This window comes from Dromiciops gliroides, chromosome 3 (assembly GCF_019393635.1).
Source record: "Dromiciops gliroides isolate mDroGli1 chromosome 3, mDroGli1.pri, whole genome shotgun sequence".
Taxonomy (NCBI): domain Eukaryota; kingdom Metazoa; phylum Chordata; class Mammalia; order Microbiotheria; family Microbiotheriidae; genus Dromiciops; species Dromiciops gliroides.
In genome coordinates this window covers 76214528-76239363 of record NC_057863.1, presented here as the reverse complement: position 1 = coordinate 76239363, position 24836 = coordinate 76214528, and the positions used below count along the sequence as shown (strand labels likewise).

The 24836-nt window shown below is 40.0% G+C and overlaps 2 pseudogenes; one reads left to right on the top strand and one right to left on the bottom strand.

The window, feature by feature from the left end:
* Positions 1 to 1133: 1133 nt before the first annotated feature.
* LOC122750723 lies at positions 1134 to 1701 on the bottom strand (annotated as a pseudogene).
* Positions 1702 to 13010: 11309 nt separating this feature from the next.
* On the top strand, positions 13011 to 24325 carry LOC122747162 (annotated as a pseudogene).
* The last annotated feature ends 511 nt before the right edge of the window (positions 24326 to 24836 follow it).

Below are 24836 nucleotides of genomic sequence, written 5' to 3'. Positions count from 1 at the left end.
CATTTACTGTCTCTTTTTCTTGGATGCATAAGGAAGCTTTGTCTACGCAATCCATGGTGACCTTATCGATGCAGTAATAAGAAACAAAAATAAGGCACTGCATTGTGAAATGCTGTGTTTAGACTGCTTAACCATGTAGGTTTTTGCCATTAACAAAAAGGACAACCCTATAAGTATTGCCAAAACATCTTTGCTACACATTCATTTCTCAACCTAATGCAATCTGACTTCTGATCACACTAAATGGTTCTTGCAAAAGTTATCAATGAACCCCTAACTGCTAAATACTAACTGCCTTTTCTTAATACCATTGCAGCTTCTTATCCTTTTGTCCATAATGGGGCAGTAAATAGAATACTTATTTTAGAATCACAAAACTAGAGTTCAAATCCCAGCTCAGTTACCTCCTCCTCTTCCTCCTCCTATTACTGATTTAACATATAGCATTCATTTTATACTCATAAAAATCCTTCGAGGTGGGTGTTATTGTTTTGATTTGATAGATGAGTATAGAATGTATACAGTACCTATATTACCTTGGATCTTGAGAGAATGAGTGAATAAGAAAGAATTTATTAAGTGCTATGTGCCAAAAACTATACTAAGTACTAGGGATATAAATTCAAGAAAAAAAGACAGTCCCTGCCCTTAAGGGAACTGCAGTCTAACGGAGATAGACAACACATATAGGAGAATGGCGACCAATAGAAATCATTTGGACAGTGTGAGAATCAGGGTGCCACCCCCCTGCTGAGAAAGACATTGTGAGAACCAGGGCAACGCCCCCCTGAGGAGAAAGCATGTAACTATCTGGAAGTTACATCTATTCTTAGAACCCCCTGTAAGTCATGTCAGTCAATGAGACCAGCCAATTAGCTTGGAGCTGTGTGTAGGAACTGCCCCCTTGGGGTCCTGCAGAGAGCTTCGGCTCTAGGAGAAGGGGGATCCTTCTTTTCAGTTGGAGGTTGTGGCAGCAGCAGCAGGTCCCAGTGGAATCACCAGGGTAGCTAGGCTTCTTCTTTCTAAACTCCACATGTTCTTCTCTCTTTTGCTAACTTCTCATATACTTTATTTTTTTTTAAATTTTTTTAGAGTCGTATTGGCTTTACTGGGGACAGAAAGACTACCCAGGCCTAGGAGTTGGCATTGGGACCCTTCTTCTTGCCAAAGGTGGGCACCATGTTGCCAAATCATCTGTTGTACTGCATCTTCCTCTTGGCCCACCTTTCTTCTTCTTCTCCTGCTTGGCCACCTTGGGAGTCTGACTCCTCACTTTTCCAGCTCAGGCCAGAGAGCCATGGACTTTACCTCCTAGAATTCGGCCAGCCATTTCCGGAATGGACAGAGGCTCCAACCCATACTACCCCAAGATGGCTTCATCCTCCAGTGGGGAGCTACTTAGAAGCAGGACCTGATCCTCAGGGGCGATGCCCTCTAGGGATGCCACATAGGTCTTGTTTTTTGTTTTATTTTTTGTTTTTGCAGGGCAATGAGGGTTAAGTGACTTGCCCAGGGTCACACAGCTAGTAAGTATCAAGTGTGTGAGGCCAGATTTGAACTCAGGTCTTCCTGAATCCAGAGCCGGTGCTTTATCCACTGTGCCACCTAGCTGCCCCCCACATAGGTCTTGATCTGGGCGACAGTCTCCTGCCCGGTCACCTCAAGGGTGTGCAGAGCCTGCGGGCGGACAAACAGCTGCATGATGGTGACTCAGACATGCTAGTCCTGTTTCCACTGAGGCGAAGATGGAGATCAGAAAGAGAGATCTCATATACTTTCATAAATGCTTAATGCCCAAAGACTGGTGCTATAAGCTTCTAATTTAAGGCAACCAAACATTAGATTTTTAGTCATCACAATTAGATTTCAAACATCACAATAGGGAAGTTGGAGGGAATGGTGATTGGATCCAAAAGGCAAATGACTGACCTGTCCTTTCCAGGAATAGTAGTGTTGATTGCTGTTTTTAGACCTGGAGTTGAAAAGAGGGTATGTGTGGGAGGGGTTGGGTTAGGCTAAAGTGAGAGGGTGTGGAAGTATAGATAAGGCAAAGGCTCAGTTATCAGGTGTCAGAGTCATAAGGGTAGGGTCTCAGGGTCTAGTAGAAGTTGGAAGCCAAAGATCAGGTGGTGTCACATGGTACAGAAATGCCTAGGAAGTATTGTTGTAAGCCCAAAACCTTGAATATAAAGTGATTGTTGATCAAACAGTGAAAGTTCCTAGGACATATCATTTAACCTGTCTGAGCCATAGTTTCCTTACCTGTAAAATGGACTCTAATGGGGGCAGCTAGGTGGCACAGAGGATAGAGCAACGGCCCTGGAGTCAGGAGTACCTGAGTTCAAATCCGGCCTCAGACACTTAACACTTACTAGCTGTGTGACCCTGGGCAAGTCACTTAACCCCAGTTGCCTCACCAAAAAAAAAAAATGGACTCTAATGGTCTTTACTGTATTTAAATCTATGACCATAATTTAGGCCCTCATCACTTTTTCCTTGGACCATTGTAACAGCCTCCTAATTAGTCCCTGCCTTCAGCATCTACTCTCTCTAATCCATCTTTCACTACTTGCCATTATTCCTATGGTTAAGTTTAATCACATTACTCTCCTGTTCAAATGGTAGCAGGAAAAAACAAAAGATTGCTTTCGTTTGTTTAAGCAAGTAGAATTTCTCAAAAACAAGAATTAGAAGAGTAAGAAGTAGGGGTTTGCTAGCCATAGAATACAGGGAATGGCAAATATATGGAATTCCCAGATTTGATGACTGAGGTGAATTGGAAAACTGAGGATTATATAGGCCAATAGGGTTCTAAAATGAGAATCTTAACCTCTTTAGTTTCCTTCTACAAAAGAGGCTTTTCAGTTAAAGGCAGGGTGCTAAGGAGTCTAGAGCTTGTAATCCTGAGGTAAATCAGACCTGATGAATAACAAAGGGATTTGGGGGAATGAGCCCCTCAACTGTTATATAGTTCAGGAAGCCTATATCTTATTAAAATAAAATGGGATAGCTAAAGGGATAGTTGGGAAATTAGGGGGTTGTAGCTTAGGATATCAGGAAAACAAATTTATATGAGAAAATTCAGGAACCAAATTAGGGAAGATAGGTAGAAATATTTTGATGAAGATAAATGGAGGCAATGATTAATACTGAAGGGGTAATGAAAAAACAGGTATACTGTTGCTAGAGTTGTGAATAATTGGCCTGCCCATTCTGGAAAATAACTTGGAGCTATACCCCAAAATGTTACTATTATTCATACCCTTTGACCCATAGATACAACTAATACGTCTGCATCCAAGGAGATAAGAAAAAGGGCAGAAATATACCCATATATACAGAAAATATTTATAGTGTCTCTTTTGTGGTGTCAAAGAATTGGAAACTAAAGGGATGAACATCACATGGAGAACAGCTGATCATGGCTTATGAATGTAATATACTAGAAGAAGTCATGTAAGGGATGATTTCAGAAAAACCTGGGAAGACTTTAATGAATTGATGCAGAGTAAGGTGAACAGAATAGGAATATACTTTATGCTAACAACAAAATTGTAAAGATGAACAACCTTGCAATTCTTACGAATGCAAATCATTGCAATTACCAATAACAATTCCAGGGGACCCATAATGAAACATGCTATGCACTTCCTAAAAGAGAAGCAATAGATTCAGATGGGAGATTGAGTCAAATATTTTAGGACATGGCCAATGTGAGAATTAGTTTGGCTTGACTATGTATATTTGTTACCAGAGGGTTTTTTGTTTTGTTTTGTTTTGTTTTGTTTTGTTTTGTTTCTTTGTTTTTGTTTTTTCCCCAGGGGGCAAAAGATTAGAGAACAACTTGGTGAAACATCCTAATTATCTTCAAGTATATAAAAGAGCAGGGAGAGTTTACTTGATTTTTTTCTGCTTGGCTCCAGAGTACAAAACTATGAGCAATGGGTAGAAGTTGTAAAACCAAACAAATTTAATTTGATGTAAGGAAAATATTTCTAGTAATAGGCAATTCTTATTCAGGTACAATGTGAGCTAGATGGTCTCTGAGGTTCAAACCCTGAGATTCCTTCATTCTGCATAAGGAGACCAAGATAGATATATGGGGAACTCATCAATCAACACAGATATTTTAAAGATACATGGAGAAAATAAAATGAAGGATAAATACCTAAAAACAAATAGAAAAGACTGGAATGATTTTATAAGAAAAGTGTTGGAAACCTTCAAAGGCAGAAAAACATTAATCTTGTAATGAATACTAAGAACAACAAAAAAGCATTGTTTTAGCCAAATAAAAGAAAAGATATATATCAAAGAAGGGGGTGGGGTGGATAGAATTTGGATACTAGAGATTGAAAACAAGGTAAATTAGAATGATTGATAACAATTATGATAATAACAATAATAATGACTAACCTTTATACATGCCAGGTCCTGTGCTAAGTGTTTTACCATTATTTTCTCAACCCTGTGAGGTAGGTGCTATTAGTATCCCCATTTGACTGGGGAGAAAATTGAGACAAACAGGACTTGCAGAGGGCCACACAGCTAATTGGAATATAAGGCCAAATATGAGCTCAGTTGTTTCTAACTCCAGTTTGGCTGCTCTATCCTCTTTACCACCTGGTCCCCAGAGAAGACTGTAAGAACACATCTCATTAACTTCAAGTCACCAGATCTGGATAAGCTTCATCCCAGGGTATGAAAAGAACTCGGAACTATGATTTGCTAAGGTGAAACCCCTAAAAAATCATGAAAAACAGTAACAGAACCAGAAGCAAATACTTTTTTTTTTATTTTAAAGAGATGCATGTGGAGGCAGCTAGGTGGTGTACTAGACAAAGCACTGGCCCTGGATTCAGGAGGACCTAAGTTCAAAGCTAAATTCAGACACTTGACTCTAGCTGTGTGACCCTGGGAAAGTCACTTAACCCTCATAGCCCTGCAAAAAACAAAAACAAAAACAAAACAAAAAAAACAGAGAGAGAGAGAGAGAGAGAGAGATGCATTTGGATTTTTTGAACCATAGAAATGAGTTTTAAATAACTAACATTTTATAATGCTTTAAAGTTTGCAAAGCACTTTACAAATATTACCTCACTTGATTCTCATAACCCTAGGATGTAGGAGATACTATCTTAATATTAATATTTTACAGGTGGAAAAACTGAGGTTGAGAGAAGTTAAGCAACTTGCCCATAATCGCATAGCTAATAAGTGAATTGGGACAGGTTTTGAAATCAAGTCTTCCTGACTCCAAGTCCAATAATCTATACTATACCTCCTCACTGCATCTTCTGATCCTTGGCAAAATCCTGGAACATATTAAAGGAAGGGTTTTGAGCCATTAAAAAGGCAAGTGGGACCAGCTAGGTGGCACAGTGGATAGAGCACCGGCCCTGGATTCAGGAGGACCTGAGTTCAAATCTGGCCTCAGACCCTTGACACTTACTAGCTGTGTGACCCTGAGCAAGTCACTTAACCCCAGTTGCCTCACAAAAAAAAAGGCAAGTGATAGTTATTATAAGTAACTGTATTCATGCCATACTAATTTATTTCTTTCTCCCTCCTCTCTCTCTCTCTCCTCCTCCCTCCCTCCCTCCCTCCCTTCCTCTCTCTCTCTCTCTCTCTCTCTCTCTCTCTCTCTCTCTCTCTCTCTCTCTCTCTCCCTCTCTCCCTCCCTCTCTCTCTCTCCCCCTTTCCCTCTCCCTCTCCCTCTCCCTCTCCCTCTCCCTCTCCTTCTCCCTCACCCTCACAGAATTACCTAGATTTCAGTGAGTCATTTGAAAAAGCATCTCATGGTTGTGCTTAGAGACAAAATGGAAAGATGTGAGCTGCATGACTTTTAAGCCAAGTATAACATGGAGGAGATGTGGCTAGGTGGTTTCAGAAAGGGATGAATGACTGGACCCAAATAGGAGTGATTAATGGAGCAATGTCAACTTGGAGGAGAGTGTTTAGTGGAGTGCCCAAGGGAACTCTCCTTGGTCCTATGCTTTTCAACACTTATTAATGACTTGGATGAAGACATAAATGTTATACCTAGTAAAGTTGCAGGTGATATGAAGCTGGGCTTGACAGTTAACACAAGAGATAATGGCATCAGAGCACAAAAAGGTCTTTACCTTTTGATGGGTTGAATTCAACATGTCACATAACAGCCCTTCAAACACTTGATGACAGCTGTCATGCCCTGTTTAAGTTTTATCTACACCAGGGTAAACACCCCCAGATCCTTCAGCTAGACTTCTGATGGCATAGTCTCCAGTCTCTACACTTTCCCTAGGGTCACCTTTATCTGGCCACACACCAGTTTGTCTATCACTTGCCTAATTCTGCTCACTGTGTTCCATTTATGCAGCCTAAAATAACATCAGCTTCTTTGCTTGCCCTATCATAAAATTGACTCATGTTGAGTATTCAATCCCCTAGCCACCCACCCACGTCAGACCATTTTTTAAAGAACTGTTATCCATCTATGTCTTCCCTATGCTGTAATTTTTTTTAAGTCAGCTGGCCAAAAATGGTAACTGGAAGGTTCAAATTCCAGGTCTTTCACTAAGCTTAAGTGATCTTGAATAATTCTTTTCCTTTTCTGGAGCTCATCTGTCAAATGAGGACACCAGTCTAGATCAAGGATTCTTGAAACTCTTTTTTTGTGGTATTGACTTTGACAGCCTATGGACCCCTTCTCAAATTAATTTATTTTTATGTGCATAAAATAAATAGGATTACAAAGCAAATCAATTATATTGAAATAAAGATGTAAGACTTTCTTATTTAAGTTCACAGACCCCCTGAAAGTTATCCACAGAACTCTTGAGGATCTGTGGACCACAAATCAAAAACCCTTGGTCTGGATGATCTCCAACATCTATTCCTATTTTGAAATTTGATGAATCTATATTTAAGTATTCACAAGGAAGTATGAAAGAAAATTTACCCCTATACTCTTTTTTTTACAGCTAGTAAGTGTTAAGTGTCTGAGGCCAGATTTGAACTCAGGTCCTCCTGACTCCAGGGCCGGTGCTCTATCCACTGTGCCACCTAGCTGCCCCCCCCACCTCTATACTCTTAAAAAACAACAAAAAAACAAAAAAAAAGCCTTCTCCACTTTGTCTTCTAGTGCAGAAGTGTCATTCAGCAAAACTCCTGAGTGTGGAAGCAAAGATCCATTTTTGGGGGGTTTAACACACTGTTTGAGTAGACACTTCTGCCTCAGTTTCCTCCATGGCCTCTAAGCTTTAGAAGGAATCCCTGTAATGCTTCATGACTGTCTCCTACCAAGACAGTCAAATAGTAGAACTTCCACTACAACTTATAGAACGTTGTGGAATATCACTAGTCTTGACATCCCCTCCCCTCTTTTAAAACCATTGTATTCTATCCTTTTATTTCTAAAAATCAGCTTTAAAGTTGCCTTCCATGTTCACAGGCATCAGTCAGTACCTCAATAGAAAACCTACCACAGGTTCATGTTCTGATCAGCATGCTCAGTGAGCTCTAGGCCAACAGTTTTTAAAATAATTTATTTTTTTCCTTGAAAATGACTTTACTGGGGCAGCTAAGTGGTACAGTGGATAGAACACTGGCCCTGGAGTCAGGAGGGCCAGAGTTCAAATCTGGCCTCAGACACTTGACACTTACTAGCTGTGTGACTCTGGGCAAGTCACTTAACCCTCATTTCCCTGCAAAAAAAAAAAAAAAAAAAAGAAAGAAAGAAAGAAAATGGTTTTACTGGGGCATCTAGGTGGTGCAGTGGATAGAGCGCCAACTCTGGAGTCAGGAGGACCAGAGTTCAAATCTGGCCTTAGACACTTGATATTTACTAGCTGTGTGACCCTGGGCAAGTCACTTAACCCCAATTGCCTCACAAAAAACCCCAAAACCCAAAAAACAAAACAAAACAAAAAATGGCTTTACTGACTGTGCACCTAAGTTTTAGTACAAAGACTGAAGAAGACTGAGGTGGTAGCCATGATGGGGCCTAAGGATTGAAACTGAAAAGAACCAGGAAATGTTAAGGAGCCCAGTTGGTGTCCCCATTTCTTTCCCCAGTACCTCTTTCTTTCCTTCTTGCTCCACCCATACATCTTTTGAAACATCTGTCAGGTTCAGTCTTGTGCTCATTGCATGCTGTGTTCATTCCCCTACCTCCAACCCCCTTATCATATTTGCCCTTTCTCTAAAAGTCAGCATTTTACAATCCCAGCCTAATGACAGTGAAGTGGTCTGGGATGAAACATCTTCCTACTTTAATTATAGCAAAGATTTGCTCATACTTAAATCTTATGATTGTACAGTCTATACATTATTAAAAGACTGCCACCATTGAACCCTTGAACTGTGAAATGACAGCTCTCCTAGGCAACTGACAGCTTTTCAAAACTGCCTGTTAGCCAGCCAAACTCAAGGATCAAAGAATATTGCAATTATGACCTTGAAGTACCCATTTCTCTTTGGAGCTTTCCGTTTCTTGTCCCATCTTCTCTGACTCATGACCTTGGAGATTTCTGAGAAAACATAACAGAAAGGATTAGAAAGCATGATATAGTAGTACTGACCCAGGGAAAATAAGGAAGAGAAATGACTACAGGGAAACAATAGCAACAGATGCTGAAACATGCACTCTATATGAAGGGGCATACATGACAGATGGTCTTGGCAAGGATAGTGGTATTGAGATGGGAATAATGATATACTGACCCAAGACCATTCAAACATTCCATCTTAACAGTCAGTGAATGGGGGCAGCTAGGTGGCACAGTGGATAGAGCACTGGCCCTGGATTCAGGAGGACCTGAGTTCAAATCCAGCCTCAGACACTTGACACTTACTAGCTGTGTAACCCTGGGCAAGTCACTTAACCCCAATTGCCTCACCAAAAAAACAAACAAACAAACCAAAAACAGTCAATGAAGGACTAACTAAATAGACTTTCTATAGAAAAGAACATTCTATTACTTGTAGGGGGACTTTATTTCCCAGGTTCATCTACCTTAAACACATATCTTTCTCTGTTGATGGGTAGGCATCTTCTTCTGATATTCTCAAAATTTCCAAACAAGATTTCAGCTCCTCTATCTTTCTAAAAAAGACAGTTTTAGGTTAGCATTGAGAATCCATACATTCTTCCATCTTTCCTCCCCAAGCAAGGTCAATGTGTCGTTAAATGATAACAGTCAAAATGATCAAATAATTGATGAATAATGGGTGTTAAGCTCTGTGAAGTGCTATAAAGATGATAGAAATAGCTGGTCCTGTCCTCTAAGATCTTATCCCCTAGCTAGAGCTGTAAGACTCAACACTCTTGGAATAACAGTGACCTATTCCTTGAAGTACATATTTATGTAATAAAGTCATTTCAAATTGCTGGCAAAGACCTAAATCCATCTCTTTAATACCAAACCAAGGGGGCAGCTAGGTGGCGCAGTGGATAGAGCACCGGTCCTGGAGTCAGGAGTACCTGAGTTCAAATCCGGCCTCAGACACTTAACACTTAGTAGCTGTGTGACCCTGGGCAAGTCACTTAACCCTAATTGCCTCACTAAAAAAAAAAAAAATACCAAACCAAATCCTGGTTCTGCCACTTTGTCTTATGACCTTGGGTAAATAACTTTTATCTATATAAGTTTCAGTTTTCTCAACTGCAAAATGAGGGAGTTGGTCCAGATGACTTTGTATGATGCTTCCAACTTTTAATCTATGATCCAATGAATAGTTACTATGTGATGCTACGTGACAGTGACTAACAGAATGCCGTGATCTCAGATGAATCAAAGTGGAAGGACCCATGGAGCAATGAAAAGATGTATGGCAAGTTCAACATAAGGTGGAAAATCTGGGAGATCAACTGAGATGTTGTTGCAATAGTCTAGGTATTATGGCTTGGTCCGGGTGAAAAAGAAGAGGAAGGGGCAGATAGATAAATTTCTTAAATCCAGATAGAAAGTTTGAAAGTAACTGAGATAAATGATTATTTTCTATTATATTAATAACCTAATACTAATTAGGATCCAGGCCTTTTATTTCTTCATTCAGGGACCAGTCCCTGTAGGTCCGTCAGCCAATCTCTGAAAGGCTTGGCTGATAGATGAGATTGCCCTAATCCTTAGGGTAGAGGCTCCTAAATCTTGGGCAGTACCCCACCCAACTAGGAGACCTAACTTCTATTTTTTTTTTTTTTTGCAGGGCAATAAGAGTTAAGTGACCTGCCCAGGGTCACACAGCTAGTAAGTGTCAAGTGTCTGAGGCCGGATTTGAACTCAGGTCCTCCTGAATCCAAGGCTGGTGCTTTATCCACTTTGCCACCCAGCTGCCCCACCTAACTTTTATTTAAAGTGTAAATAGAATCTACTCTAAGTGAATTCTCACCCTGAGGGAATAAGCGATGACCTTGCACCCTTCCAGTGGAGTTGAGGGTGACTTAGCTCATGAAGGAGAAAACCAGACAGAGAAGTCTAATAGAGATGAATGCCCCTCTCCAGATTGCTGAAAGGGGCTGAGTGTCATGATCAAGTCACATTCTCAGTAGGACAAGCTGGAGACTTTTAGCCCACCTCCTCATTTAAGTGCCTAACCTCTCATGGGGACAGCTAGGTGGCTCAGTGGACAGAGCACTGGCCCTGAAGTCAGGAGCACCTGAGTTAAAATCTCAACTCAGGGGGGCAGCTAGGTGGTGAAGTGGATAAAGTACCAGCCCTGGATTCAGGAGGACCTGAGTTCAAATCCAGCCTCAGACACTTAACACTAGCTGTGTGACCCTGGGCAAGTCACTTAACCCTCATTGCTCCACCAAAAAAAAAAAGGAAAAAAACCTCAACTCAGACACTTGCTAGTTGTGTGACCCTGGGCAAGTCACTTAACCTCAATTGCCTTAAACACTGTCTTGCCACTGGACCCAGATGGCTCTGGAAAAGAGAGTGAGGTTGTTGACCTTGCATAGCCCTCCCTCACAGTGCAAGTCATGACATCACCCTGAAGGAAGGACAAACATCAAGAGTGTACCCTCTCATTAATTGTTCACCAATCAGGATTGATTTTCACCCCTTTTCAAAGGTATTTAAAGCATTCATTGTCTCCATGGTTTTGTTAACCAGAGAAACCACTGACAATCAATTTTAATTACTAAATTGATTATTAATTCACCAGAAACTGTCTCTCTGGTTTTTATTTGTCACATAACTAACAAAAGATCCATCTTCTGTCCCCAATCTAATGCAATTAAAATGACTGTGTGCAGACTTATTTTTCTTTAAACATTTACAAACCCAGGAAATCAAAGATCTGGGAGAAAGCAAAACTACAGAGGTGATGTTTCAGGCACTAGATGTCACTGTTCCACTTTTGCTCAGTGAAATTGTTGGTCATAACTAAAAGTCAGAATGCCACCAACCTAAAGAGATAAGTGGCTTTAGTCCAGAATCTATTCTTCTAGGTTCAGAAAACTTCCAAAAGAAGCTGCCATCTAAAGAAACAGGACCTCAACATATTTGCCAGAGATTCCTAAGCATATCATTTGTGGAAATGCCAATTGGTTAAAAAGTATTTCAACTGATTTTAATGAATCATTAAAAAAAAAGTTAATTTAAGCAACCTCACTGCAGAAGCAAAGCAAATTCTACTAATAAATGAAAATATTATCCTACTGTTTACCCAAAGGGTTTCTTTTTTCCCCCATCAGCCTCTGCTTTCTGAGCATACAAGACTCTGATGAGTCATGTTTGGGTTAACATAGATTTTTAAAAAGAAGTACATGGAATAAAATAAAATAAAATAAGTACATGGAAAACTGGCTGAACGATCTAGTGTAGAGGTTTCCAAATCTGCTCATTTCATGGAACCTTTGGTATCTCAGTATGTTTTTGTTTCATTTCCCCAAGATCAAAAGAAATGCCTACAATAACTATATAACCACAATAAATTCCATTTATTAAGTAGTTAGGTAAAAAATAAACGAATATAGCTAGGTTCCCCTGTGAGTTTTGTGTGTTACCATGGGGCAGTGAGGTGTATCGTTTAGAAACCCAAGCCATGAAGTCTGAAGACCTGGCCCTGAGTACGTTCTCTGCCACTTAGTAGCTCTGTGACACAAGAAGCCACATCTGCTTTGAGTTTCAGTTTCCTCATCAGTAAAACGGGGGTGGCAGTACTTAAAATACCTACCTCAGTTAGGAAGTTAGGAAAGTACTTTGTAAATTTAAAGTGCCACAGAAATATTAGAAGATAATAAATAAGAATAAAAAAACTACAAGTCACTGTATAAGTGTGTGTTTATGAGAGAGAGAGAGAGAGAGAGAGAGAGAGAGAGAGAGAGAGAGAGAGAGAGAGAGAGAGAGAGAGAGAGAGAGAGAGAGAGAGAGGTGAAACTATAGTCCCAATAGCTATAGCTGGCATCAGTAAAAAACAAAACAAACAAAATCTCTTACAATCAAATATGGCTCCGTACTTGACCATAACCACATCAATCTCACCCTCTTAGGACACTCAACCTCATGTATAAAATCCTAGTTTTGCATTAGAATGCAAAAGTTCTCATTTGAAATACATTTCTGTTCTAAGCCACTAAGAAATATCCTTCTAAACCCTTCCTATCTAAATGTTCCTAGCTCTCAATCAGCCCCAAGTCTCTGAAGGTTCACTCCTTGGCCACCTTACCTTGGACCCATGGCATACTTCATATCATCTTGACCAAACTCAAAGCTTTTGATTGGTCAAAATGACCAATTAAAAAAAAAAAGAATGTTAGAATTCCCAGTAACCAGAATGTATAATGTATCCTAGGGAGCTTTTATCTGAAGGCTGCTTACTAAAGAACAAGCAACATGAAGTAAAACTTAGAGGGTTTTTTTTTAAGTTTTGAAAGCAAAAACAGCTTCCTCCATCATAGCTCTTTTTCTGAGAGAGTTGGAAAGCAATTTGTGTTCCTTACTTAATTGCACCTCACATTCTTCCAGGAGATAAGCATTATTAGTACATTAAGTATAGAAATAAATCAAAGACAATTAGAGATGATTCATGGTCACCCTAAAAATGAAACTGTGAAGAGTTATGAGAAGAGGGCATTGGTAGGAATGAGAAAAGTGGAAGAGGGAAAGCTAATATAAGTAGAGGTCAGAAAGAGGATCGCTTTATTATATTCATCATCCACAACTAATAATGGTGATCAACAAATCAGCTAAGGAAAAACGATTCATTAAGCAACCATAGGCATTTATTAATCATAGTATTTATTAATTGTCCAGCCACCATACTAGACCGAAAGGAGACACAAAAGTAGGAAAAACCAAAAGGATTTTTAAATGGTCTTACAAAGGAGAGTTTAGTAGTATGCATAGTAGATGGAGAACTCAACTTGAAGTCGGGAAGACCTGGGTTCAAATTGCCCCTCTGACATCTGCTAACCATTTGAACTAATTAAGTTATTTCTGACTCTAGCTCTAAAAACAACACTAAAATTCCTGGTGTGTGTGTGTGTGTGTGTGTGTGTGTGTGTGTGTGTGTGTGTTTTAAATATTGATCAATTGCCCTAGGACTTCAGTTACTGTCCTTATGATTTCCCAGAATGAAACACCTCTCTCTGGCTAACACACACACACACACACACACACACACACACACACACACAGGACTAGGCTAGAACTGCTGTCTCTTCTAAGCTGCCATATACTTGACTGCCTGAGTTCCCAATTGCCTTCCTATTGTCTTTTAGACGCACAAAGTTATGACAGTCTCCTCAGCCAGTACCAATGTACCTCCTGTACTATGTGACATCACTCCATCCAATAACCTTCACTCCTTCCAAACTGATTAACCAGGCAGTGTGATTACCTTGGATTGGTTTCTTGTTTCAATAAAGACATTTTCCCCTGGTTAAGCTATCAGAGCTGGTAGCTTTAGATGGAGTGGGTGTTAATGTCTCCCTGAAACCTTATCCTAATAGCAATCAATGTACCAGTTGTCTCCCTTGGCTATGCTATAAACTCCTTTAGGGCAAAGGGTGTATCAGTTTGGCAGTATACCCCCAATACCTAGTACAGTGCCTTAGCATAAAGAAAGCATTTAATACTTGCTGATTGGTTCTATATTAATGGTTTAAGCAGAAGTTGTAATGTTTATTTCAAAGTAAACATGGGCTTTCCTCAGCTCCAGCAGCATCTACTTAGAGAACCTTAATGAGGTTATGTCTCTCCCTCCAAATGTCCTACTCCTGTCAAGGAGATCCTAGTAAATATCAACATAATTCAAGAATAGCTTTTCTCTCCCTCTGCACCCATTAGGTCCCAAGTATAATGTCAACATTAGAACCGGGGGCAGCTAGGTGGCGCAGTGGATAAAGCACTAGCCCTGGATTCAGGAGGACCTGAGTTCAAATCCAGCCTCAGACACTTGACACTAGCTGTGTGACCCTGGGCAAGTCGCTTAACCCCCATTGTCCCGCCAAAAAACCCCCAAAAAAAACCAAACAAAAAAACCCCACTAGAACCGACTTAGTGAAGGGAAAAAAATTCTAAAAAATGCCAATGGGATAAGATTATGTCTACTAAACCAGGCAGAAAAATATAATACAAACTTCATGTTTGTTTCTTTTTTGTATCAGAGAATTAATGACTTAAAGTCTAATGATGATGTACTACACTTTGATTTAATTCAAGTATTTAATAAGCCATATGCAGAATTTATTCAAATTGGCTCAGACACAGGCTCAGTAAAAATGATTCTTTTTTTTTGAAATGGGCTGAAATGGGAGTAGCTATGGGATGAAGTGGATAAAGCACTGGCCCTGGAGTCAGGAGGACCTGAGTTCAAATCTAAACTCAGACACTTTAGCTGTGTGATCTTTAGAAAGTCACTTAATGTTAATAATTCTTCACATTCATTTTCTTCTCTTGGCCTGATTGGTCCTGACCAAATGTCAGCTTTGGTGACAGAATCTTTATGTCATAATTTACGCCAAATGAGGTTAGAATTGGGTCAAATGGATGTGATTGTAAGCAATTCATGCCATTGATTATCAGGTTCCAAAATTATCAAATGCTCAGCACTTTTGGCAATTCCAGATGAGCTATGGTCATAAATTCAATCACACGTTAGAAAAATCAGTATCCCAGAAATTGGCTTGAAGCATGAACAATAATACCATGTATTGGGTTTGTAATGGAATTAATTTGATCATTGACAATGCTATGCTAAGGTTTAGTAAAAATGCAGCAATTCAAACAGTTAAAGAAGAGAATCCAGTTTTTCCAGACCAGAATCCAGACCAGAGTCTAGAATCCAGTTTTCCAGACCAGAATCCGGTTTCCTCCTGATGACATCTTACCACTTCAAAAAGGCAAGAGAACTCAGAGACTTTACATGAACTATTTTGTTTGTTAGTTTTTACTATCTCCTTACTGTTATTATATGCCATCCATAACATGTACTCTCTGCAGAGGTCCTCCCTTTGCAAGACCAATGTCAAAGCGTCGGTTCATGAGGACAAAAAATCGCCCCTCTGGACAAAACTTTCCTCTCTTCCTTTTCTATATTGTTGTTCGCATATTATTAGTTAGCATAGTTATTATATTCTTTTTACTGTTCCGTCAAGGAAACATTTCGTTTCTTGAGGAATCAAAGGGGGGAATGTGGTAAAAAGTTTTTAATAGTTGGTTAGTGAATACGGAAAGACGCCGGTTTTTGAAGGACCAACCTTTCGGGGAGGAGACCAACGGCCGTGCATGGGCTACGTATGCCAGTCCGGCTGCTAAGCACTCCACTTCTGGGGTGCGAGTTTCAAAGGCAAGGAGAGAACGGAAGTAAGATCTCTTTTTGGCTCTCCTTGTTTGCTGGCTGCGCGGCACAGACAGACACTGGAGTTCGATTCGGCCCGGCTCGCCATAACAGCATGTGCTTGACGTGGCTCTCCCCCACAAAGGTGACCTTGGGTTTTGGTGAGTTTTATATGGAATATAGACTAAACTTGGACTTAAGACTATTTGTTTTGTATTTCTACTTTCCTCTCCCTCTAATCAACATCGCCTTGTAATTTCCAAACAATAAAAGCTCTAACTAGAGACCAGAGGCTTCTTCCATTTCCTAGTCTGGGAGATAAATAAGGGAAAAAGTTAAAAGGGGAGGTTAATGCTCTAGTATCCAATTTTAAATCTCACAGGTTCCTTAGATTAGCATCTTACAAACTCTACTAAAAAAGGATAACTCAAGTAGAATTTTAGGAAAAGGACCGAAGGTATCGTTTGAGCTACCAAGCTAAGCATCCTTCATAACTTCAAAAAGAATTTTTTGGGGGCAGCTAGGTGGTGCAGTGGATAGAGCACCGGCCCTGGATTCAGGAGGACCTGAGTTCAAATCCAGCCTCAGACACTTAACACTTACTAGCTGTGTGACCCTGGACAAGTCACTTAACCCCCATTGCCCCACCAAAAAAAAAAAAAGAATTTCTTTTCACTGTTCCTTACTTCTATCCCCCTTTGTCACCCCAATTTGAAGAATAAACCCAGAATATCTAGTCTTTTTTATTGTTTTTGTGATTAATTAATGGCACAGGGCATAGAATGGTCAAATAAGGAAAATCATTTAGTAATCATTATACATAGTAAGCAATCTATAGATTTTCCAGTCAAATGCACTCAAAAAGCATGAGATCTCAAGGGAAAGTTCTGGGAACATTTGCTAAGGAAAAGATCAATGTTAACAATGTTCTATCATTCCTCAGAAGACAAGTGTTATAAAGGTCATGGAGAGTCACAGCCAATGAGGAAAATTATACAACTTCTCTGGAAGGACAAGGGTTCCACTCATGTTTCAAATTTAAGATGGCTTTATATGGGCTCTTCTACCATGTATATGTGTTTGTCAAGAAGAAAGATTATGACCAAAGAATCTGGTTCATCTCTTAAGTGAACAACAGGGCTTTATTTAGAAATTAAATTATTTTTGAAAGCTAAAAGTTGACACAAAATACAGCAAAATCTAGTTTTCTAGTTTTTTTTTTTTTCCCTTTAAGTGAAACTTCCAATCTGAGAGTTGCCCGTGGCAATGAGAGGTTAAGTGAGTTGCTCCCTCCTAGGCTCACAGACCTGGAGCTGGAAGGGACCTCAGGGCCCATCTAATCCAACCCTCTACTTTGATAGATGAGCAAATTGAGGCCTGGGGTGTGTCAATGACTTGCCCAAAGCAACTCAAGTAATAAGTCCATGGGTCACATAGGTTGTAAATAACAAAGCTATGCTTCAAACTCTAGTCTTCTGACTACAAAACCTCTGCTCTTTCCTCATCAAAAAGTGGTGAAATATAGAGGGGAAAAAAAGTAAATCTCTATTTTCCTGAGAGCTGAAGGAAAGCAGGGTAGAGCCAGAGCATCGATTAAATGAGGTCAAAAAAGCAAAGAAAGCTTCATTCTTTTCACGGGTAATGTAACCTGAGATGACATGTTAAAAAAAAAATCTAAAATTCGACATTTTACCTTGCAAACTCTGCACAGAGAAAGGGGTTAGAAAAACTAAAATGTTAACTTTGAGCTGTTTCTTAAATGTTATCACTTGTTACATTGTGCTTATTACAAGTACTTGGCCTAGTGCCTGACACATAGTAGGTGCTTAATAAATGATTGTTAACTTAAAAAAAATGCTTGTTGTCATATTATTGCTGATGAAAGGAGTGAGGCTTTTCTTTTCTTTTCTTTTCTTTTTTTTTTTGGTGAGGCAATCAGGGTTAAGTGACTTGCCCAGGGTCACACAGCTAGTAAGTGTCAAGTGTCTGAGGCTGGATTTGAACTCAGGTCCTCTTGACTCCAGGGCCACTGTTCTATCCACTGTGCCACCTAGCTGCCACGAGCCTTTTTTTTCTGCCTTATTTAATTGGTGGCCAGATGTTGAAATGCATATATACAAACATACATATATGTAGAGATATAGATGAGTACACACACATATATTTTGTTGTTGTTGTTCGGTTTAATCATGTCCTACTCTTTGTGACCCCATTTGTGGTTTTCTTGGCAAAGATACTAGTGCGATTTTGCCATTTCCTTTTCCAGCTCATTCTATAGTTAAGGCAAACAGGGTTAAGTGACTTGCCCAGGGTCACACAGTTAGTAAGTGTCTGAAACCAGTCTTTGTGTCTATCTCTGTTTCTATCATACCCATACCCATACCCATACCCATACCCATACCCATACCCATACCCATACCCATATCCATATCCATATCCATATCCATATCCATATCCATATCCATATCCATATCCATTTATCAATACCTATAGATACACAAATACATTTGTATGTGTGTGTATGTATGTACATATATATATATATATGCTAGCTCATATGGTGATTTATAAATACAGAAATAAAGAAATATATATATTCACCTATAAATGTCTAGCTGGAGAGATATGCAATGTGTCTCAAAAGTCTTAAGACACTTTTAAACTATTTAAGCTATTAAAACTTAAAGTGGGGGCAGCTAGGTGGCACAGTGGATAAAGCACTGGCCCTGGATTCAGGAGGACCTGAGTTCAAGTTTGGCCTCAGACACTTGACACTTACTAGCTGTGTGACCCTGGGCAAGTCACTTAACCCTAACTGCCGGGAAAACAAACATACAAACAAACAAACAAACAAACAAACAAACAAACAAACAAACAAAAACTTTAAGTGCCCTAAGACTTCTGGGATATCCTGTTTCTCTCTCCCTACCCTGCCCACCCCTGAACTCTACAGAGAGAAAAAGAGAGAATTGAGAATTAACAAATCTAACGATCAATAAATCCAATTAAAGATCATAGATCTACAGATGAAGGGATCCTGGAGTCCATCTAGTCTAACTCTTATTTTATAAATGAGAAAACCAAGGCCCAGTCAAGAGAATTTAACAATTTGCAGGTGGTCACACAGAGAGTGGAGAGTAGAACTAATCAGAACATTCAAGAAAAACAAGTAGCCAAAAACAAAGAACCAAAGGGACTTATTTGTCAGATTGCTTCCCTTTATATATTCCATCCATTAGGAATGGTTGACTTGCTTTTCCCTGAAATCAACACATCATCTCCTACCTCCCTGCCTTTGTGCATGCTATCCCACATGCCTAGAAAGTACTCCCTACTCACCTCTGCATTCTAGAATCCTAAAATTATTCTAGAGTGTTCCTATTTCAACTCCTATGGGAAGTGCTTCTTGATTATCTCCCATCCCCCAACCCCCAGTTGGTCAGCTGATAATAATTTATCAACTTCCTACTGTGTGCTGGGCACTAAATACACATAGCAGTGGTTCTGGTAGAAAATAAGCTCCTTAACAAGAGGAACTGACTCATTTTTATTTTGCTTTAACACCTAGCCTATATCTATTCTGATTCTCCATTCAACTGTTTAGCTTCTCTTTCCCTGACTCCTTTGTTGGATCTTCATCCAATTTATATTGCCTAATTATGGCTGTCCCCCAAGGTTCTGTCTTGAGCTCTCTTCTCTTCTTCCTATATACTCTTTAGCTGGGTAATCTAATCTGCCATGGATTCAATTATCATCTCTATGTGAATAATTCTTAGATCTATTCATCCAATCTTAATCTCTGACCCCCAGGCTCATATTTCCCATTGCCAATTAGACATCTCAAAATGGATGTCCTGTAGCTGTCTTAGAGTCACCACATCCAAAAATTAATTCATTATCTTTCCCCTCTAAACCTTTCCTTCTTCCTAACTTCCTATAACGACCAAGGGCAGTCCCATCCTTCTAGTCACCCAGGCTCACAATGTAGGAGTACATCATCCTCGACTCCTCATCGTCTCTTGCCCATCATACCCAATCTGTTGCCAAAGGCTGCATATTTTACCTTTATGCCATCCCTTCCCCACCCTTCCTTTTCTCCTCTGTTACTGACCCCAGTTTGGTGCAGGTCCTTCTCATCTCAGATCTGGACTACTGCAACCCATTTTTGGAATGTTTTGCCTCCTCTCCTCACTTCCACCTACTGGCCTCCTTCAAAACTCAGCTAAAATCCCACCTTCTGTAAGAAAACTTTTTGAATCCTACCCTTAAGTGCTAATGATGCCTGAGTACAAACTCTAGTGAGCCCTTTTAGGCTTAAAATATTTAGTGTATGGGCTCAATGACCATCTGACATATGTCTATTATACAAGGCCCAGCATAGGAGACACAGCACTTGCCAGGCTGGGAATGAATTTCTCATCTATAGAGTCTTTTTTAAAAAAAAAATAATTCATTCATTTGTTTGTTTATTTATTTTGGTGAGGCAATTGGGCTTAAGTGACTTGCCCAGCATCATACAGACAATAAGTATTAAGTGTCTGAGGCTGGATTTGAACTCAGGTCCTCCTGACTCCAGAGCCGGTGCTCTATCCACTGTGCCACCTAGCTGCCTCACCTATAGAATCTTTTAAAGAAAGTCTATTAAGTTGGAGAGGGGTTGCAATCTGTACCAACACTAATGAAAACAGGATTACAGATTTAGAACTAGAAGGGGTCTTAGAAACCATTAAGTACAGTATTCTTATTTGACAGTGCCTGGCATGTAATAAGTACTTAATAAATGTTTTCTGATATAGATAAGGGCACGGACTAAAGAGGATTAAATGATGTGGCCATAGCCTAACAGCCAACTAAGTGTTTTTGTTTGTTTGTTTTTGCCAGGCAATAAGGGTTAAGTGACTTCCCCAGGGTCATTCATCTAGTACGCGTCAAGTATCTGAGGCCAGGTTTGAACTCAGGTCCTCCTGAATCCAGGGCCAGTGCTTTATCCACTTCACCACCTAGCTGCCCCTGCAACTAAGTGTTTAAGGAAGGATTTAAAACTAGCTCTTCCCAAATTCAATTCCAGTGTCCCATGTGTTATATACCATACTGCTTCTCAAATTACTAATCTTTGAAGAATTAATGTGAATTTACTTTCTTTAACATATATTCTCCAATTAATATGTTTGACCCCTTCTTGGCTTCCTTATCCGGTCAATTAAGTTGCAGAGAGGTTGCAATCTGGTTACTTAGCCAAGAAGCAGACAAACAAACAAATACATTTTAAAACGCATATTGAAGAAAATTAGTTAGAATAAACGAAATAAAAGAATGAGAAACAGCAGTTGGTATTTCCTGCCTACACGTGATTACACAAATTGCCTACCAATCTATTCAATATGAAGGCCAAGTTTGTGTTTTTGTTCTTCATGAGCAGAACAAACATTCAGACAAACTCAGGAAGTTTTGCAGCTCAAACATCATGCTGGGACTACCCAGGGATGCTGTCTTTGCCTCTTTGTGAACAGCTGATGAATAGTTCATTATGTTGAAAGGAGTGACGAGGGGTAGATGTGGAGGAAATAAGCATTGTCCTTCCATCTCTTTCTGAATGTTCTCCAGCAGCATATTGAGCTACTTGGGCATAATGAATGGTTCATTAAAGGACCACCTGTTGCCCATTTAATATCAATAAATGAAGATCAGCCAGAGACCACAAGATTCCTCAGCACTTTGGTCAACCCACAATTAAAATGTCTAATCCAAGATTTAGTTCTCATAAAGGGCCTCCTGAATAGGGAGTCAGAAAAAATCCAGGTTCTATTCCAAAGTAAGAAAAATTACTGAACTATATTTATAGAAATTGTTCATTGGTAGAGCAATGAACGTTAAGTGACTTGCCCAGGGTCACACAGCTAGTAAGTGTCAAGTGTCTGAGGTTGGATTTGAACTCAGGTCCTCCTGAATCCAGGGCCGGTGTATCATTGCGCCACCTAGCTGCCCTGAATTTGATATATTTTTAAGCATCTTATACCCTTTACACCTGAATGGAATGATGACACCAGAAACCTAAAGGCTTAAGAAGGAATTAGGACAGGCAAATAGGTGCTGTGACCCCTTGAGGTCCTTTTAAATTGATGAATGTTCGGTTTTCAAAAAAAAGTATATGGTTTCCTGAATGCCCTAAACTAATGGGAATAACACAATTTCTACAATAGCTTGCAAATAGCTTGGGCCAAGCAATCATTTTGGTTTTTTTTGTTTTTTTTGTTTTTTTGTAGGGCAACGAGGGTTAAGTGACTTGCTCAGGGTCACACAGCTAGTAAGTGTCAAGTGTCTTAGGCTGGATTTGAACTCAGGTCCTCCTGAATCCAGGGCCAATGCTTTATCCACTGCACCATCTAGCTGTCCCCAAGCAATCATTTTGATGTGGTTTCATTATGTGACAGCAGCAGTCACATGCCTGTACTTCTTTTGACATTAGCCCAAGCCAAATGCTGGCCAACTGGTTTTCCCAACTTTAATTGGTTCTCCGGCAATTGAATACTAGACATTGCTTTCTTTTTGTGTGTTTTTTGTTTTGTTTTGTTTGTTTTGTTTTGTTTTTTGGTGAGGCAATTGGGGTTAAGTGACTTGCCCAGGGTCACACTGCTAGTAATTGTTAAGTGTCTGAGGCCGGATTTGAATTCAGGTCCTCCTGAATCCAGGGCCGGTGCTCTATCCACTGTGCCATCTAGCTGCCCCTTTGTGTGTATTTTTAAAAATGGATATTACTGAGGAAGGGAGGAAGTCTGGAGTGGGTGGGGCAGACAAAACCAAGCATGGGGACCTCCTAGCTATATCTGCACCTGTGCAATGGAACTCACGGGGACCCTTGAGATAGAGGAGATAAAATGGTGCTTCAAGAGATTGGAGGATTGTGAATGGGGCCATGCCCCACCTGTCCAAGTCATCTAAGTCCAGCCTTAGGTCAGTGATAGGTTCAGGGAGCAGGCACTGGCCATCAGCTAAATCTACCTCTCTCAACCCTGTCTCACATACAGAACAATATCAAGAGTCAGGATCCCTTTGGTAATCTTTGATCATGTAACATTTCCCAAATATGCTGAGATCATTCACTTGACATTACCTAATGGCACAGAGATAGTGGTCAGGTTTTAGAAATTACTGGTACAAAAGCAGTAGTTCAGTCTTTTGAAGGAACTTCAGATCTCTAGATGCCAGGAAGACATGGAAATGTCTGTGGATATACTTTGTGGGATTTTCAATGGTTCTGGGAAACATTAACAGAGGCCCAGTTGTGCTAGCTAAAGGCTTTCGTGATGTTAAGGGTCAGCCAATCAACCCTCCTTGTTGAATCTACCCTGAGGAAATGGTTCAAACTGGCATTTAAACAATGGATGGCATCAATAGCATTGCTACCAAGCAGAAAATTCCCACCTTCTCTGCTGCTGGTTAACCTGCAGCTCAGATCTGTCATCAGTCTGGTTTGGTGAAGAAAACCAAAGATGTTATGTTATGGACTATGGTGAGGAGAATTTTGCGACTGTATTTGCTACTATGGGCATAGACATGGAAACTGCTCGATTCTTCAAATCACTTTGAAGAAAATGATTCAATGCATAACATCTGTCTCTTTTCAAACCTGGCCAATGACTCAACCATTGTATATACTATTTCTTCTTGTCTGGCTCTAACAGCAGAATTCCTGGCCTATGAGTGTTAAAAGCATGCATTGGTCATTCTAACACATATGAATTCTTACACTGAAGTTGTTCAAGAGGTTTTGGCAGCCTGAAAGGTCCCTGGCCAAGGTGGCTTTTCAGGCTCCATGTATATAGATTTAGCCACAATATATAATTATGATAGTTGTATGGATGTCAGCAATGATTCACTTACTCAAATAACTATCCTCACCATGACCAATGATGATATCATTCATCCCATTCCTAATTCAGCTGGATGTATTACCAAAGGAGAAATCTATGTGGATAGGCAGCTGCCTAACAGACAGATTTACTGACTCATTAATGCATTCATTGCCTTTCTTGTCTCAGTTAATGAACTCTGCTATTGGAGAGGGTATGAGCAGGAAAAAAATCATGCAGATGTATCTAACCAGCTCTATGCATCTTGTGTTATTGGTAAAGATACGCACACCATCAAAGCAGTTGTTGGAGAAGAAACTCTCACCTCAGATGATTTCATTTATCTAGAACTTTTGAAGAAGTTTGAAAGGAACTTTATTGCTCAGGACCTTTATGAAAACCACACTGTCTGTGAAGCTTTGGACATTGGCTGGCAACTTCTTTGAATTTTCTGGGGTTTTTTGTTTTTGTTTTTTGTTTTTGCAGGGCAATGAGGGCTAAGTGACTTGCCCAGGGTCACACAGCTAGTAAGTGTCAAGTGTCTGAGGCCGGATCAGAACTCAGGTCCTCCTGAATCCAGGGCTGGTACTTTATCCACTGTGCCACCTAGCTGCCCCCTTGAATTTTCCCCAAAGAAAATACTGAAAAGAATCTCCCAAAGAATCCTGAGCAAATTTTACCCTCGAGACTCAGCAAAGCACTAGCTTTGACTTCATCTCTGTGAAATATTCTTCCCTTACTTTCCTCCTCCCCCTTTGTGTTGGAGTTTATGTGTTAACCTATAATTCAAACAAAGAATAGGTAACATTGGTCCACTGTTCCTGATGTTTTAAGCCGATAATGGACTTTAAAATATCCCCTATTCAAAAAGCCTGGATCTTCAATGCTTTGTTAAAGTGACTATATGGACTGAATTGAAGCTGTCTTTTATTGATGCTTGTGTTTGTACGTAATGGTGTAGTTAATAGCTTCATCACAACCTAATTATTTGGGTTTCTTGGACCTTATTTCTTTAAACCTCTTCACAAGTGTGGCTAGATGAAGCTGTGATTTCTTGGCCTCCAAATAAGGGGCAAACCTAAGTCTTTGCAAATCCTCTAGGAAGAGCCAAGAGGCATTTATTTAATGCCCCTTACTGGAGAGCATCTCCTGAAATCTTCCCGCATACCCCTGTTCCCATGCTGCTGCTCAGAACAGATTGTACTTGCCAATGCA